Source organism: Lissotriton vulgaris, chromosome 6, assembly GCF_964263255.1.
Source record: "Lissotriton vulgaris chromosome 6, aLisVul1.2, whole genome shotgun sequence".
Lineage (NCBI taxonomy): Eukaryota > Metazoa > Chordata > Amphibia > Caudata > Salamandridae > Lissotriton > Lissotriton vulgaris.
In genome coordinates, this window is record NC_141694.1 from 429874904 (window position 1) to 429892833 (window position 17930).

Here is a 17930-nt window from a genome sequence, read left to right on the forward strand (position 1 = left end):
CATATGTATGCATATATGTATGTGTATGCATGCATTTATATTTGTATTTATATAGATATGCAGATTATATATGTTTATATATGTATGTATTTATGAATAAATAGACACATACATATATATAAATGCTTATGCATATATATGCATATATATATATATATATATGTGTGTATATGTGTGCGTGTAGAGAGAGGTAGAGAGATCGAGGTGTAGAGGTCGAGGTGTAGAGGTAGAGAGGTAGAGGTAGAGAGGTAGAGACTAGTAGAGAGAGAAGTAGAGAGAGGTAGAGAGTAGAGAGTGAGTAATAGAGAGTCGAGAGTGAGTAGTAGAGAGTAGTAGAGAGCAGTAGAGAGAGTAGCAGAGAGTGAGTAGTACCGAGTAGCACAGTGAATAGTAGAGTGAGTAGTAGAGAGTAGTAGGGAGTGAGTAGTAGAGAGTGAGTAGTAGAGAGTAAGTAGTACAGTGAGTAGTAGAGAGCAGTAGAGAGTGAGTACTATAGAGTGAGTAGCAGAGAGAGAGAATAGTAGAGAGCAGTAGATAGTGAGTAGTAGAGTGAGTAGTAGAGAGTAGTAGAGAGATATTAGTAGAGAGTGGGTAGTAGAGAGTAGTAGAGAGTGAGTAGTAGAGAGTGAGAAGTAGAGTGAGTAGTAGAGTGAGTAGTAGTAAGTAGTAGAGAGAGAGTAGTATAGAGTGAGTAGTAGAGAGTAGTAGAGAGTGAGAAGTAGAGAGTGAGTAGTAGAGAGTAGTATAGAGTGAGTAGTAAAAAATGAGTAGTAGAGAGAGAGTGGCAGAGAGTGAGTAGTAGAGAGTAGAGTGTAGTAGAGAGTGAGTAGTAGAGAGTAGTAGATAGTGAGTAGTAGGGTGCCGCTATTGAGAGGAGCTACATTTCAAACCCGTTTCCCGGCGCTACAGGAGTAGCCTGCATCTGCTCAAGGACACTTTGCCTGTGTGAGGCCGCAGAGGGGGTGAGAGGCGCGGCCCCGGGACTGCGAGGAACAGCCTTCAACACCCACAGCTGTGTCCTCTTCCCGGGCGAGCCGCGCCCCATCCCAGTGCCCGCCCCCATCTGAGTGCTATTTACTCCTCGCGGCCCCCGCTCCGCGGGAGCCGCTCGTGAGAGGAGCTACATTTCAAACCCGTTTCCCGGCGCTACAGGAGTAGCCTGCATCTGCTCAAGGACACTTTGCCTGTGTGAGGCCGCAGAGGAGGTGAGAGGCGCGGCCCCGGGACTGCGAGGAACAGCCTTCAACACCCACAGCTGTGTCCTCTTCCCGGGCGAGCCGCGCCCCCTCCCAGTGCCCACCCCCATCTGAGTGCTATTTACTCCTTGCGGGTGCCGCTCGTGAGAGGAGCTACATTTCAAACCCGTTTCCCGGCGCTACAGGAGTAGCCTGCATCTGCTCAAGGACACTTTGCCTGTGTGAGGCCGCAGAGGAGGTGAGAGGCGCGGCCCCGGGACTGCGAGGAACAGCCTTCAACACCCACAGCTGTGTCCTCTTCCCGGGCGAGCTGCGCCCCCTCCCAGTGCCACGCCCCCTTAGAAGTCCAGACTACATTAGCACGGTTAGTGTCGCGTTCCGCGGGACACGCGCGGGACGCAGCCCGGGGCTAAGCCCAAGCAAAGGGCGGGCCCGTTTAAGCCCGTTCAAGCCTGGGCAAGTCTGGTCTGGGCCAACCCATTTACATCCCCATTTACACATCGCTATCTATATTGCATTTTGGTCCCGGTTTGATCACAATACTTAAGACTACATCTGTGCCACAGCGCCACTATGACAACCAGGGCAATGAGAAACAAAACAGCACAAGGAGCGGGTCCGATAATTGGGCCGATTGACCAATTTATCAATAAAGCTAATGACGCGATCAATCAGGGGATAGTACTCCTAGAAAGGCGCGTCTCCCAGGACCTCGCAGCAGCACGAAGATCCTCAATGGGCCTTCTGGCCCTAGCCAAAACACCCACACAACAGGAAATAAATGTCCCATTATTGCGCGAAACCCATGCTGAACTTCACACAATACCAACAAGTGTTGATCTATCTGTCACCCATTTATCACTTGGAGAAGATACCCTGGACGACCTCGAAAAAACACCCACTTTGGTGATTAGCCCCACTCAAATAACCCAAATTCCCCTGCTAACCCTGACCGGGTCACAATCCTCAACCCAGTCCCCACTTCCAGTAGCAGTTTCTCCACCAAAAATCGGGAGGGTCCTCTTTTCAACCAAGACAGCACAAGACCAGCAGTCAAGAATAAGACCAAGCAAAAAAATCTACCAAGGCGCACAAGGTCCAAAAAGACGCCCTGCAACAACTACCGGAATAACGCAAGCAACTCATCATCGGTTAACGCGGATGACCCCTCTGTTTCAGCTGCACTGTCTCATGACGTCTACAGGGGTCACGGCGCTGCCAACTCAAACTATCTTGAGCTTAACTCACAAGTACTAGATATAATCAAGGACCTTATAAAAACTCAATTAACACCAATAGAGCGAACCCTAAACAACATCGAAAAACAGATGGCAAGACTAATCAATAATACTAGTCATCTCACACCACCCACTACCACCTTAGCTTCTCTGGCTCCCACGACTGCCACCCATTCTAAGACAGTCACAGTAAAGAAATCCACACCGACGCCTATAACTCTCCCGAAACAAAATCCCCATGGCAATAGCAGAACCGTTGCAAACAAACCCTCAACGTCTAACACTACATCACTTACTACTAACGCAAACACCCAATCAGCCAATGCACAACCGGCGAGCATTCAAGTACCATCACAAAAAGGACCACAGAAATCAACACAGAAACCCACACAACTTAATCAGTTTAACGCAAAATCTCAGCAACCAAAGATACCATACGAACAACCATATAAGTCTAGACAGATACCGGCGCGCATTACCTTTCCACCCGAATGCGGAGCATACGTCATTGTATTGGTAAATGTACCAACACTTAAACAAGAACAGAGTGAAACAACATCATCTCTGAAAAACAAGGTACTCCATTGGTTAAGCCTGAATTGCAACTTCCCAATAGAATGTGCAGGGGAAATTTCCCATACGCAAAGAGTAGGTTGGATAGGCCCCTTACGCAAAAAATTTGAGGGGGATTGTGTCGCTATCACCTTCAGAAACCCCCAGTGGGCCGAAAAGACACTAGCTAAGGCACCACCACCCTCCACATGGGAATTCAATACAACCCTTCTTCCATTGGGCTATTTCTATAGGCATTTATTAAATACAAACAACAATATTCCGCCTGCCTCTATGAATCCTTTCCCAGAAAGGTCGTACCCTTCCACTTCTTACCCTCCCATTACTTACCAGAATTCTAAGTTCCTATACCCAACAGGCTCGGTACAGTGGCATCAGAGCCAAACGCCCATACCGCCACCTACCCATCCATATCTCTCTGACACCCCCCACCAAGAGATTGGAGATAATCAATGGAGACAAGTAGCCCCCCCACTAGCTACTCCTTTTAATATTTCAACATTCAATAGATTTAATGCTCTCTCTGGCCTAGATTTTAATGATTGACTTCCCAATTCCTATTCCATCAGGGAACCCTCACAATCAGCCAAATCGGACCTAACCCCATCACTTAACTCACGTCCTATCCTTGTAACAACTCCAAAGCACCCGCCTCTAACACTCATTAATCCCAACTGTTCAACAACTAATCACAAAGTTATCCCAACTGCAACACCGGCCCCAACTAACCGGGAAGCCGCTGAACGGTGGGCTAACATAGGTAATTCTGTTGACCCTATCTCAGACACTTTGCAGATCCATTTTACTTTCTGGAACATCGCAGGTCTTTCCGCAAAGAAGACTGTCCCCGATTTCCTGAGCCAGATCAATTTGAGCGGTTGTATCTGCTTTCAGGAGACATGGGCCATAAGGCCAATACACATACTAGGCTTTAAAACTTTCTGGTCACCTGCGACGAAATCAACCTCTGGCAGAAATAGTGGAGGCTTAGCTACTTATATTAAAAATACCCTTCCCGTGGATGAGATAATTCCCTTAAGTTTAGACACAAATTTTCAGATCATAGCGGTAAAGGTCACCAAACAAAGACTATACTTCATTATAAACTTTTACAATAACCTCTCTCACTCCGATATGAGTACGCTACTCCCAGAGATCTCCGCAATACTACAAGAGCAACCAAATAAACACATCAAAAAGACATGCACAATAGTCTGGGGAGGAGATTTTAATCTCCATCTATGTAGTAATAGCGACAACAATAAATGCGGTATTAGTGACGAGGCTGACACAAACCTTACACACTTTACACATTCTAATGTGGGGGAAACAATGAATGAAATCATGGCTGAACTAGAACTAAGTTTCGCGAATGAAATAAAGATTCCACCTGTTCAATTCCAGCCCACATTCAACGGAAGAGGTCTAATAAGCCTAATTGATTTTATACTGATCTCACTACCCATAGGATTCACCATAGAAGACTTCAAGGTCCCCAGCAATCCTCTAAGTGATCATTTTCCTATCACTATGGTTCTTGCTGAAACAATAACGAACAAACCATATGACATCCTGAGCGTTCTAAATCAAAGTGATCTAGAACTAGGCTCTCTGAATGGGTTTACATTGAAGTGGGGCAACATTGACAAAGAAGCAACAACAAAAAAATAGTCACAAATAACCAAATGGATATTATAAACTGCTTGGATCCCACCACACAACCTAGTGAAACCATAGCAAGCTTCTTGTCAATTACAACAAGCATACAAAAAGAACTAACCAAAAAGCACAAACAAAGGCCGCAGCCAAAGAAAGGATGGTTCGATTCAGTATGCACCAAAGCATCTACACGCCTAAAGGAAGCTCTGAATAGTGATCACAGGGACAGAGTCGAAATCATCAGACTCAGAAAGGAGTACACAGCTGCCTCAAACATCAGGAAAAAAGAAGTAAAAGCTGAACTATGGTCAAAATTGATTCAAAGCTCGGAACTAAATAATAGTGCCTTGTTCTGGCAGATAGTTTGTTCCCCATTCTTAACAGAGAAAGCCAACTCTCCATCAATTGATGTAGCCATAAGTCAACACGAATGGGTGAGCCATTTTACTAAAGTCTTTGCGAAAGATTCGACTGAAGACACAGACCAGCTTGAATTTCTGCCACACATTGCCTATCCGTTAAATCTTCACTTTTCCCATGAAGAGGTCCAAAAAGCCCTAAAATCCTCAAAATCAGCTAAAGCACCAGGCCCGGATGGCGTTCCGGTTGACGTTTTTAAACACCTCCCAGATCTCTGGACCCCTTTACTAACCAACGTCCTGAATGCCACTATTGAAGTAGGCATTTTGGATTCTTGGAAAACATCAACGTTGGTACCTATTTTCAAGAAAGGAGATCGAAACAGTCCAACATGCTACAGGCCGATCTCCCTCCTGGACTCACTAGGCAAGATGGCAGGACGAATACTCCTCGACCGCCTCCAGGAGTGGGCTACCGACCATAAAATTATCTCAGACCTACAATATGGCTTCCGGGAGGGACTAGGAACAGTTGATCAGGCCCTAAACCTGTCCCTACTGGCGGGCAAATATCTGGAAGCTAAAGGGTCTCCTTTCCATATGGCATACGTTGATCTCTCCGCAGCGTTTGATTGCGTGGCACACTCAACGCTGTGGAGTACAATCCTGAAAATGGGAGTTCCTACGCCAATTGTGGATTTTCTTCGTGAATTGTATACAGGTACCACAGGTAGGGTAAGATTCGGGACAAAGGGTGAGCTCACTAACTCTTTTAGGGTGGAAAAGGGGGTCAGGCAGGGGTGCGTACTGGCCCCCTTTCTATTCACCCTTTACACGAATGGCTTGGAGGCTGCCATGCTACAGGGCAGCAAGGACCTCCCGTTAACAGCTCGCCGGCAGATACCAGCACTCCTATATGCCGACGATGCTGTTATTTTAGCAAGAACACCAAATGAGCTACAAAGGGCCTTGAACAGATACTGTGACTTTATGGCAAGCCTAAATCTGAAACTAAACGCAAAAAAAACATACACAATGCACGCAGGGAGAAAAGAAATGCAAAATATAGGAAGCTATTGGTACAGGGCGAACATCTGGATAGGACCAAAACCTATCCCTATTTAGGGATCGTCATCGACGAAAAATTCAAATGGACCCCAGCTATCAACGCAAGAAAATTGGTATTCCTCCGAGAGACATCCTCGTTAAAAACCTTCTCGCAGAGACTGGGGCAGAGACCAACTAAAGAACTAGTGCAAATTTATAACTCAAAATGTGTAAGCACAGCAACATATGGGGGGGGATCTGGGGCTTCACAAACGTGGACTCAATACAAAGAATAGAGAACTCTTTCCTCAGATATTTGTTGGCGGTGCCTAAAACCTGTTCCACCTATGCCTGCCACACTGAGCTGGGCATTGATTACATCACAGACATTATAAAACTGCAAGCAATAATGCTGTGGCGCAGAATATGGGCTACCTAGCAATGCCATCTGACCAGGACGATTATTCAAGACATTTTAACGTTAGACTATTCTAAGAAGATCAAATGGCTGTCATATGTCAAAGCGTTACTAACAGATCTTGGATACAGGAGGTACTTTGACCATCCATCGCAGATAAAGGAAATCCCAAAAAAGACCTTAAAAAAGGAGTGTCTAATTCATCTACGTCAGCTACGCTTATTATCCGAGGTCCACAAGCCATCAGTCCAACACTCCTTACTAGCCCATACTGTGTTTACTGCTGAACCCTACTTGAATTTTAAAATAACACAGTTTGAAAGAATGCTGCTTACCCGTTTTAGACTTGACCTGTTCCATTTATTAGTTGCATTTCCCGAGCAAAAGGTTAGGACATCTACCCTTCCTATGTGCCCTTGTGATTTAGTGTCCACACAATCAACGATACACACAATGCTATTCTGCAAATTCTTCATTGAGCCCCGGAAGCGTTGGATACTGCCTATTTTGAAATTCTGGGGTTTTCGTCAATGTCGCCCAGCGTATCTGGCATTACAGTATCTTGAAAATGAAAATTATGCTAAAGCGATTGTACTTTACCTTAAATTTTGTATACGCCATCGCACAAATTTATAAGTACGAACAACATTGTTATTTTGCACTAAAGAAGGAACAGAGATAATAGGAAAACTTGCGCAAACGGAACTGAAAAGCACTTGTCACTTTTATGCCTTCTTTTAAACAAAATGTACACTTAACAGCTTTTAACTTTTTCTGATAAACTTGTAACTGTGATTTTTTTTTCTCTCTGAACTTTTATGGTGTTTTTATGAAACTACCGAATAAAGTTGATATTGAATTGAATTGAGTAGTAGGGAGTGAGTAGTAGAGAGAGAGTAGTAGAGAGAAGTAGAGTAGTAGAGAATGAGTAGTAGAGATTGAGTATTAGAGAGTAGTGGAGTATTAGAGAGTGAGTAGTAGAGAGTAGTGGAGAATATTCCAAAGTTTGGCACAGCACCACTTGCACAACAAGTCCAATCAAATCATATCACTTAGAGTCCATATTGAAGCGTGAATCTTGGTGTATATTCAAATGCTTTTACTTTCCTTAAGTTTATGTACCACAGTCAGCCGACGCGTTTCGTTCTGTACAACAGAACTTCTTCAGGACGTTCTTATTTCCTTCAAGTTATGTCGGCATCCTGTTGTCATATAACTAGATATTTCTTCCAAATGATAGAGGAGTCATAAGTACATTCCTATTCAAAGTGACTAGGTATCAATTTTACCCACACAATTCGGGCAGACTTGAGTAATTTATAGCAATCTCAAAGTCAGTCTTTCAAAAATTCCAAAGTATAGGGCATGATAATTCAAATCCAAATGTTTTGAAGGACCATCATGATAAATAATAGCTACAGTTGCAAAGGTTATTCCTGAAATTGATAACTGAGAAGCCACGACATTTTTGATACAAGTTGTCAATTTAGTTCCATCAGGTCTACATCGTTGGAACACTAAAATGACATACTGACCACAAGTTTGTATAAATAATGTGGACAGCATTGGACACTTACATTGGGTACACACCATATTATGATCAGCTGCTTTAACTAGATTATTAAATGACACTGATTTGCAGTCTGGTAAAGTCAAATAGATAAATCTTTCAGTGTCTATTCTAGTAGTACTTGATAAACTACAATTGTCACAGTCATGCTGCCATTGATAAGAAAGGCTAAAAAGATTTTCTACATCTACACCTTCATCTTCCAAAACACCAAACATATACATTAAAAATTCCTGACAATCCTGCTGAATGTTCTGTGCAAATTGTTCTTGACCAGAACATATGTCTGAAATATTTTGAATTTCTGTTACACTTTCTATTTTTGCTCTATCACTGCTACATTTCTCAAACACAGAATTCAATAAACCGCACAATCCTTGATCCCGATTTTCAACAATCTGTTCTTGTAAAGTTTGAAGAAAATAAACAACATTAACCACTACATTAGCATAACAGTTGACACCAGAACTGTTTTCAAACTGAAATCCAAAAAACATTTTCATCAGAATCCTTTTTCTTTCTGTTTTCAATTACATTTTCATCTACTTTTTGTCTTTTTGCTACTACCTCACTGCAATTATTCTCATTTCTTCTTTTTCGGCCTACCACACGTTTTTCAAACAGAGGATATTGAGGCAAATGTGGAGCATACTCTCTTCTTAACCTATTGTATTCTTTACCACAATCTAGATCTGCACAAATCTTTGTCTCATCACACTTAATCAAGTACAATCCTGATAAAGTTCTGACTCGTGATAATGCCACATATGCCATACCCTCTTTAAACACAGAACTTCCAATATTCACCAAAGCACTATCTACACTTAAACCTTGAGATTTATGAATTGTCACCGCATATGCCAAACAAACAGGAAACTGTTTTCGGCGAACATATAAGCCTTTTACAAGCAAAAATCTAGCAGAACAACGACTGATTTGTTGTACTTGCTCATGCCATCAAATTTAATTTTTAAAAATTCAATTCCATCTCTATTTCTATAATTCACAAAATCAACAACATGACCCATTGCTCCATTTACCAGACCTCTTTCAACATTTAAATTCCTTCTCAAAATAATACGACAATTAAAACACACATTCAGAGTCTTTTCAAAACCAGCTGTTTAGATATACTCTTCTCTAATGAATCCAATTTTGATTTCAAATTTTCTGACAAAATAATTGTTGCTCCCATATGCTCAATTTAATCTATTGCTTCAAGTTTCACAATCTCTTCATTTTCTAACTTTAACATTTTGTTGTTGAAGATGGAACATTCTTGCAGAGTTGGCATCAAGCATATCCCAGATTGGTGCGTGGCTTCACAGGCGAAGATGGCGAACGCAGCCTTCTAGAGCTCCCGGCAGCCCGACACTTATCCGTCGACTTATCCTGGCCACGGGACCCGATCTGCAGACCACATTTGGGGCACTTGTAGCAGAAGGTGGGAAGGGTCAATTGGTGCTGAGTGCGGTGCTCCCGGACCCTCCGACACGGACACAACGGCTGAGGCGGCCTGATCCCGGGGGAGGGGCAGCCGGGGCCTCGATTTTGGCGCAAACATCCATCCTGGGCCCACCGCCTCTCATCGACAGCAGGATTGTGGGCAAGTCTTATGCCTTATCCACAGAGAAGGCTGAGACAGCCGGTGCACCGAAGATGCCTGGGGGAGCTGTGGCCTACACCGGGACCGTGTGACCGGGACCTCGAGTTTGGTGGTTCCCGACAGCGACGCGGAGAGTCCGGCGGAGCTGTGGCCCCTGGTGTGAGACCCCACCCGACAAGCCGGGCATAGCGCTGCTGTGCTTCTTTGGTCCGCGTGCTAATGGGCAGCCGAGGGGACCGGCGAGTATCGCGCCCGAGCCTGGAGAGGCCCTGCGACGGAGCCAGAGAGACGGAGTGCAGACGTGAGTGATTCTCCGGGGGCACCTTCTGTGGTTGTAAACGAAAGGCGAAGGGGGACCGGAGCCGGCGATTGCAGTGCTTGTGGGTGCCCGGCGCAATTAGACTGTGAGACGAGGGAGCTGTGGAGCCGAGAGGCGGCGGTGCCATGAGGCCCTCTGTGGAGCGGAGGCCAGACCAAGGGCCTTGCGGCAGGAGGACAGGGCCCGGCCGGAACCGCGCTGCGCACCTACGATACGGGGGCAACCTTATAGCACCCAGTGCGCCCCCCCCCCAGCAACAGACGACAGCAGTGTGGGGGAATTGCGTGCCCGGGGTGGAAAGAATATTGGTGTGGAATACCCTTGGCCACTGGTGCGGGGTGCCTGTGCGGAGACAATTTACAAACGCTCCGAAGACAACGGCCCCTGGGTGAGCCGCAGATATGACAAGAGGAGGTAGTGGGCCCGCCAAGCAGGGACCCATCGATAAATTCACGGGGCCAAGTGGGGGGCCCGGGGCATCTGGAGGTGGCCAGGGAACGGGGCCAGACAATGCAGCGCTCATGGCGGCGATTACCCATCCAGGGACATGCTGGATGCCAAGATAGGGGCAGTTGGGGCGGACGTGACCCTGCTCCTCCAAGACCTGCGAAATACGGTGGCAGGTATCACGGAGGCTGAATCCAGAATTTCGATGGTGGAGGACAATGTTGGGACCCTGAAGCAGAAAATGGCGGCGATGGAAAACATTCAGAAGGGCCTTGCGCTCCGTGTGGAGGATGCCGAAGGGCGGGGGTGCAGGAACAACCTTCGCTTTGTGGGATTTCCGGAGGGATGCGAGAAAGGCAATATGGAACATTTCTTGTACTAGTGGTTGGAGAGCTGGCTCCCCCCGGATGTCCTATCTCATTGTTTTGTGATTGAGCATGCCCATAGAGCCCTGACTCAGAAGCCGCCAGTGGGAGAGCGGCCCAGACCGGTGATAGCTAAAATCCTAAATTTTCATGATAGAGAAACTATACTACGAGAAGCGCGGGCCAAGGACTCCCTTCTATTCGAGAATCAGAAGATTATGATCTTTCCAGACTATACCAGAATCGTGCAACAGCAGCGGCACTCCTTTCTTGCCGCCAAGGCAAAACTGCGCGGTCTGAAGATTCAATACTCCTTGTTCTACCCGGCCCGCTTGCGGGTAGTCTTCCAATCGCGAACCCACTTCTTTGATACACCAGAAGATGTCTTCAAATGGACTGATGAAACAGTGAGGGTCAGGCCGCATGCCCAACCGGGTGTGGACCCGGGCCCCTCGAGAGACCCGTCACAGGACCGGGGGGACCAAAATGCCCAGGGCAGGAGGAACAGGAGGTCTAGATCGCGGAAACGATCCTCTTCTCGCTGTGGAACTCAAACTGGTGCGCCTACTGACTCATTCTGGAAAGGACCATTGCGAGACTTCGGGGAACTGAGTTTACCTGCAGATGCCATAGGCTCCAGCTGAGAAGAGTTGTATGGCTATGTCCTATTGTGCCCATATTTGAAAACTGAGTATATTGCCATTGCTAGTTTATTTTCTTGAAACTGTGTGGGGTTGCGGGGTGGGGTTCGGGGTGCTTCTTTATAGGGGCTATCTGCCTCCTACGTGAGTGGGAGTTGATTGGGGAGGGCTTTCTTCTGTTTAAGGGGGTAGTTGGGATCCATTGGTATGGTTGGCCTTGGGCGCTCTGTTTTGGGCCCGAGGTTGCCCATGCCGCAACAGATACTTCAGAGTTCTATGAGGTATAGGGGTGGGTGGCGGGGGACAGGGAGTTGGGAGTTGAGGGGTCTGTTTTGGGGACAGGTTGGGGGAGGGGTCTGGGTTGGTTGGTCGGGAGTACACGCAATTTCTGGTGCCTTGTTATGGATTGTGCTGTGCGCCTGGGCCTGGTGCTGGACATCCTTGTGTTGGGTCCCGTGGGATTATGGCTGAGGCATCAACCCCGGGGCTCCCCAGGGGTCAATGTGCATACTGAGTTGGAATGTTAGAGGGATGCTGGATAAAATCAAGAGGGGGCGATTTTGCGGTGGGGGAAGAGGGAAGTGGCAGATGTCTTATTGTTACAAGAGACACACATGATGGGAACGAAAGTGCTTAGCCTACAGAGGTTTGGTTACCAAACAGGTCTTCCATGCTGGGTTTTCCAGGGGCTCCAGGGCCGTCGCCGTCTTGGTCCATCGCAGGTTGGCCTACACTCACGAGAGACATTGGATAGACCCACAGGGTCGGTATGTGTTTGTTCAAGGGATGGTGGGTACAGAATCAGTTGTGTTTGGCAGTATTTATGCCCCCCCATTGCAGTGGTCCCTGGCTGAGCATTTGTTTGCGGTATGGGCCGAAATCCCGGAGTCCCTAGCGGTGCTGGGTGGAGATTGGAATGACGTGATGGATGTGCAGGTGGACCGGTCGGAGGCTGCAGGAGACGCTTACTACTGCCACCCCTACCCGGCTGAGTGCGATGGTGGGAGGGCTGGGCTGGATGGATGTTTGGCGACATTTGCATGCTAGGGCCCGTGAGTATACATATGTCTCTGCTGTTCATGGGTCCTTTTCACAGCTGGACTACATATTTGTGCCTTGTGGGTTCCTGGGTAGCATCTGGGAGGCTAGTATCCTACCTAGGGGGCTGTCTGACCATTCCCCTGTGGCCGTGGTGGTTGAGCTACATAGGACGAGACAACCATTCCGATGGAGGATGTCTCTGTGGCACCTTCAACAAGCTGACTATGTACAACACATACGGGGCGCGATTGTTCACTACCTGGCAAAAAAACCGGGTAGAAGACACAGACATGACGGTCGTCTGGGAAGCCATGAAACCAACTTTGAGGGGAATCGACATTGCGTGGTGTGCGGCGGCCCGTCGGAAACGCCAGGAGGCCATAGCTGTGGCAGCAGCTCGGGTGGAAGCCCTGGAGCAAAGGTGTCAGAGGGAGGGGGACGGTGTGGCGGTGCGACAGCTCCTGCAGGCGCAGCAGTCCTATGCATCGGTGTTACTAGATGAAGCCCGACAGGCGTGGTCGGCCACGCGGAGTAGGGTATATCAATGGGGAGACAAGTCCTGTACTATGCTCCACAGGCTATGCCAGTGCACCCTGCAGCCACTTGCCCTGCCCGGCCTTACTGATGGGGATGGTGTCACCATAACGGACCCGGCGGAACTAGCAGCTAGCTTTGCCCACTACTACGTGGAGCAATATGCACCGCAGGATTGCCTTCAGGCTGAGGCGATCGATAAATTTATTGCCGACCTACCCCTGAGGGCAGTCTCCACTGAGACGCGAGCGGCGCTGGACCTCCCCCTCATGGCGGAGGAGCTAGGAGATACCCTGGGGCAACCCAACACGGGGAAGGCACCCGGGCCGAGCGGTTTCCCGTGTGAATTCTATAAGAAATTCCATCTCCAATGGGGTCCCATTACAGGTCTACGCTAGAGGCAGCACGAGAATTGGGTAGGCTGCCAGCCGACTGGCGCCACGCTGAGGTGGTGGTGTTTCAGAAACCAGGTAGGCCCCCTGATCGTCATGACTCATATCGCCCTATATCTTTGCTCAATATTGAGGCTAAACTGCTGGCTAAGGCGTTGGCGAACTGTCTCCTCCCATATGTAGCCGACCTAGTCCACCCAGATCAGGTGGGCTTTATGCCGCGCTGGGCGACGCAACACAATATTCGTCGGGCGCAGACAGCCATAGACGCAATGAGGGCCACTGGAGAGCGGGCGGACCTGCTCCTGGCAGATATAGACAGAGCTTTCGACTCAGTGAGTTGGACTTATCTGTTCGTGCTCCTGCCTCATCTCAACCTAGGCCCGGTGTTTAACTCATATGTCAAGCTACTATATACGGACATCACAGCGTCCGTGCATGTGTCTGGAGTGATCTCGGAGAGGTTTACCATCGGCTGGGGGACCCGTCAGGGTTGCCCGATGTCCCCGTATTTATTTGCGTTGGTTATGGAGCCCCTCGCCTCTTGGGTGCGCATTGACGCGCAGCTGCGGGGCTTAGTATGGGATGGGGGCCTCACTGATAGAAGTGTTAGAGATTATGCGTATTTTTGGTGAAGTGTCGGGCCTCTACTACAACCCGTGCAAATCCACCCCATGGGTGCTGGGAGATGGGACAGATGCGGGCCCGTGGGCATCAACCTTGCAGGTGGCGGCCGGGGGCATATTATATCTTGGAGTGTTCTTGTCCGAGTCCGCGACGATCTCGTGGGAGTGTAACGTACTACCGCTGTGGGAGAAGGTCCAAACGGACTTTAAAACGTGGTCTCGAATGCCCCTCACCATATATGGTAGGTCTGCGATCTTTAAAAAGGTCGCCCTTCCGCGCCTCCTATATCAGTTGCAGAACCATCCGCACCTAATCCCACCTCAGTGGTTCCGGCAGGTCAATTCCGTCCTGGGCCGCTTCTTGTGGGCCGGAGGTGCCGCCAGAGTGGCGCTGCGCACATGCTTTATATCCACATATTGTGGTGGCCTGGCTACCTCTGACATACTGTCATATTACCAGGCCTCCCATCTGTTAGTCTTAAATAAATGGTGGTATGGAGATGGAGGAGACCCGGCATATGCTTTAGAGCGCTCGCTGATGGGGGATAATATATTGCACACAATCTTGTACTCGGCCAGGCTCCGGTGGCGGCTGCCATCTGCCACGCACGTGGTCTTTGCGGTTTGGCGACAGGCGCTGCGTCGCATGGGCTGGTGGGGTAGGTTGACGGCGGAGACCCCGTTGTGGCATAATGGGCGGCTCCCCGCACTGGCCTCACTGGGGCGGTTAGGCGGATGGGATTCTACTGGGATCTCCTTGCTTGGAGACGTTATGTCCGGCGTAACTCTTAAGTCGTTCTAGGAGTTACAGGATGAATTCCATATGCCCAGACTCAATTTTTCAGGTATTTGCAGTTTCGACACACGCTTGTGCCTAGCCTAGTTGGGTTGGAGTCGCTTCCGGAATTCAGCCCTATAGAAATGAAGGTTTTTATGGGAGATCTTGGGGATAAGAAGGTGTCCCGCATTTATCAAACACTGGTTACCCACTGCTCCTCCTCCCTGCTTCCATTGAAAGACGCCTGGGAAAAGGATGTAGGGCCCCTGGATGAGGATGACTGGAGGGAGGCATTGGAGTCCCCACGTGGGACCGATATCGGGGTACGACTCCGACTGATCCAATTCAAATATTTGCACAGGGCCTATTATACACGGGAATGGCTGTGGAAGGCAGGCTTGATTGTATCCCCAGAGTGCCTGCGCTGTGGAGCTGAGATAGGTTCCCTGCTACATACTGTGTGGTCTTGTGCGGGCCTGACTAGGTTCTAGAATGGTGTATGGAGTTGTTTGTCAGAGGTATTGGGCTGGGATCTCCCCCGCACTCATTGCCTGGGTCTCCTCCATGTGCTAGAGGGTGTGGGAGGGAATATTTATAAACGCCACCTTTTGCCGTTGGGTCTAGTGGTGGCCAAGCGGGACTTGGCACGGGCATGGAAGAATGAGCAAGCCCAGTGGCTGGACTGGACTATTTTATAGGGATGGAGCGCCCAGTATTCGAGGCCAGAGGTTGCCCCCGAAAACACTACAAAATCTGGAAGCGGTGGGCCGACTATAGGGGTTTGATTCTGGAGCCTCCAGCAGAACCTACCGATGATCCGGATCTTGACGATGGGCACCAGGCCTAGAGAGGCGCATGGTGCCCGGTATACTGACAGCACGTACAGGAGGCTTAATGTGATCGCGTGTACTGGGTTAGGGAGGGATAAGGGGTGGGTAGTGGGGTTATAGGGGGGCTGTGGGAGGTCGGGGGAAAAGGGAGTAATGTTTCTTTCATTGATTGGGCTATCATGATATACTCGTTTTGATATTTGGCAGTGACCTCCTGATTGTGGAGAACTGTATATATGCCTTACCTGATCAATCAATAAAATTTGTTGTGAAAAAAAACATATCCCAGATTTGTTCTCAGTAATTTTCTTAAAAATATTCTCTTGAAGAATGTTTTCATTTGGATACAAATTTGAAATTAATCGTGCATGTAAAGCTTCTTTCCCATGCTCGCTTACTTTTCCGATTCTTATATCTTGTATAATTTTTTTATAATCTTCATCCTTTGCCTGTCGCATATTTTGAAGCAGTTCAGCATATTTAAAATTTAACCATATATTAACGTTTCCAATGCTTCCAATGGACTTCCTGGTATCTTCATGTGTAAGCATTTTAAACACTGGTTGTCCTTTTACTGGAGTCAACTGCAGTAGATCTCCAAAAACAATAATGCGTTTTCCTCCAAATAACACATCATACTCCGTTCTAAGAATTTCTTGCATTCTCAAATGCACAAAAGCTAGCATTAGATTTGAGACCATGCTTACTTCATCAATGATAAGAAGTTTCATTTTCTTCAGGACTCTGGAAACTTCAGAACACGCATCTCCAGATAACTTGTTGTAATGCAATTTATTATCATGCTCAACTGGCAGCATCAGTAAACGATGTAGAGTAATCCCTTTATTGTTATGTGCTGCCAGTCCAGTTGGAGCGGTTACAACACAAGACAGCGGTGATTCAGTCCTTTTCTGCAGATAAGTTGCAATTGCGTTAATCAGAAAACATTTCCTGTTCCAGCTTCTCCACTTAAGTACAGTCGGACAGGTTTAAATGATGTACATGAGCACTTTTTTTCTCATGTCTGAATCCATTTTCAATCTGTTCTGTGACTCCGTCATATATCTTTTTCTGCTCAACGTTTAGTTGCTTTACCAAATCTTCTAAGTAAGCTTGTTCCATAGCTCTTTCCACCTCATCCATGGCAGTGGCAGCTTCATTTTGGATAATTGGTCTTCCTGGTGGATCCTGACTCATGCCATTCACTAACTATTATCAGATCAGAAATTTCTAAATTTCTTTCTGAAATTTTTCAAAGCCCAATCGTTATCACGACAACAGAAATAATGTTGGGCTTAGAACAAGGTTTAAGATCCAGGGAAACACAGGGCTTGATATCCATATCCATGGCCATCTTTAGGATCTGTTTAGCAACTGGATGGCTGGATCCAATGCTTCCGGTATTCCAACAGTGGCGATCAAGACTTCTAGCTAGCTATAGCCTTGAAATAGCTATATACAGGAGGAAGGGGATACATAAGAAAAAAAAGGGTCTCGAGATTTGGGGCCCCCTAACTAATTGGCTAGAAAATAATGAATAATGATAGGCAACAAGTAACTTATAAGTCATGTGAAAATAACATGACTTAATAGCAAGCAAACAAATTGACGAATGAATATGGAAATAGAAAATAAATATCCCTTACTTTTATAACTTATGGATTTAATATTCTAGCTACTTTTCTTTTCTTCTCCTTTCCCTTTTTCTTTAATAATGTGCTAGTATGTTATTCATCATATGTTACCATATTTAGCAAGAACTAGTGAAATAAGTGTATATATCTATGTTTTTGTAATGAAAATTCTTGACCAAAATAGGGTATAAGCTGGCTGGGCATGGGTGGGGAGGGATTAAAATTGGGAAGGGACTAATGTAAAAATTTACTGAATAAAGAACTGTTTAAAAAGAAAAAGTGGATCCTGACTCAATGAAGTAGAACTCTGACTGTCTTGAGAACTGTCTCTAGCAGTCTCTTCAGCAATTGTGGCTTCTTGCTGTATTTCTTCGTTCAACATTTGCAGATAATTTGGAAAAACTGGACATTCTATGGTATCCTTGGTTGCATTAAAAGAATCTTTGTAACAGAGAAAATCTCCAAGTAGTTCCTCTTCTGTACCCCATGGCTTAAAGAGTTGCAAAAGAGCTAAATAGTAAAATTCTCTTTTGTCTGGAGATTCGCAACTCAATTTTCGAGGATTAATCAAATGGCCTTTTCTCTGCTTCACTAGACATCCTTCATACCCAATGACAGCATATTTTTCATTATTGATATCTTCTGTGATGTTCCTCT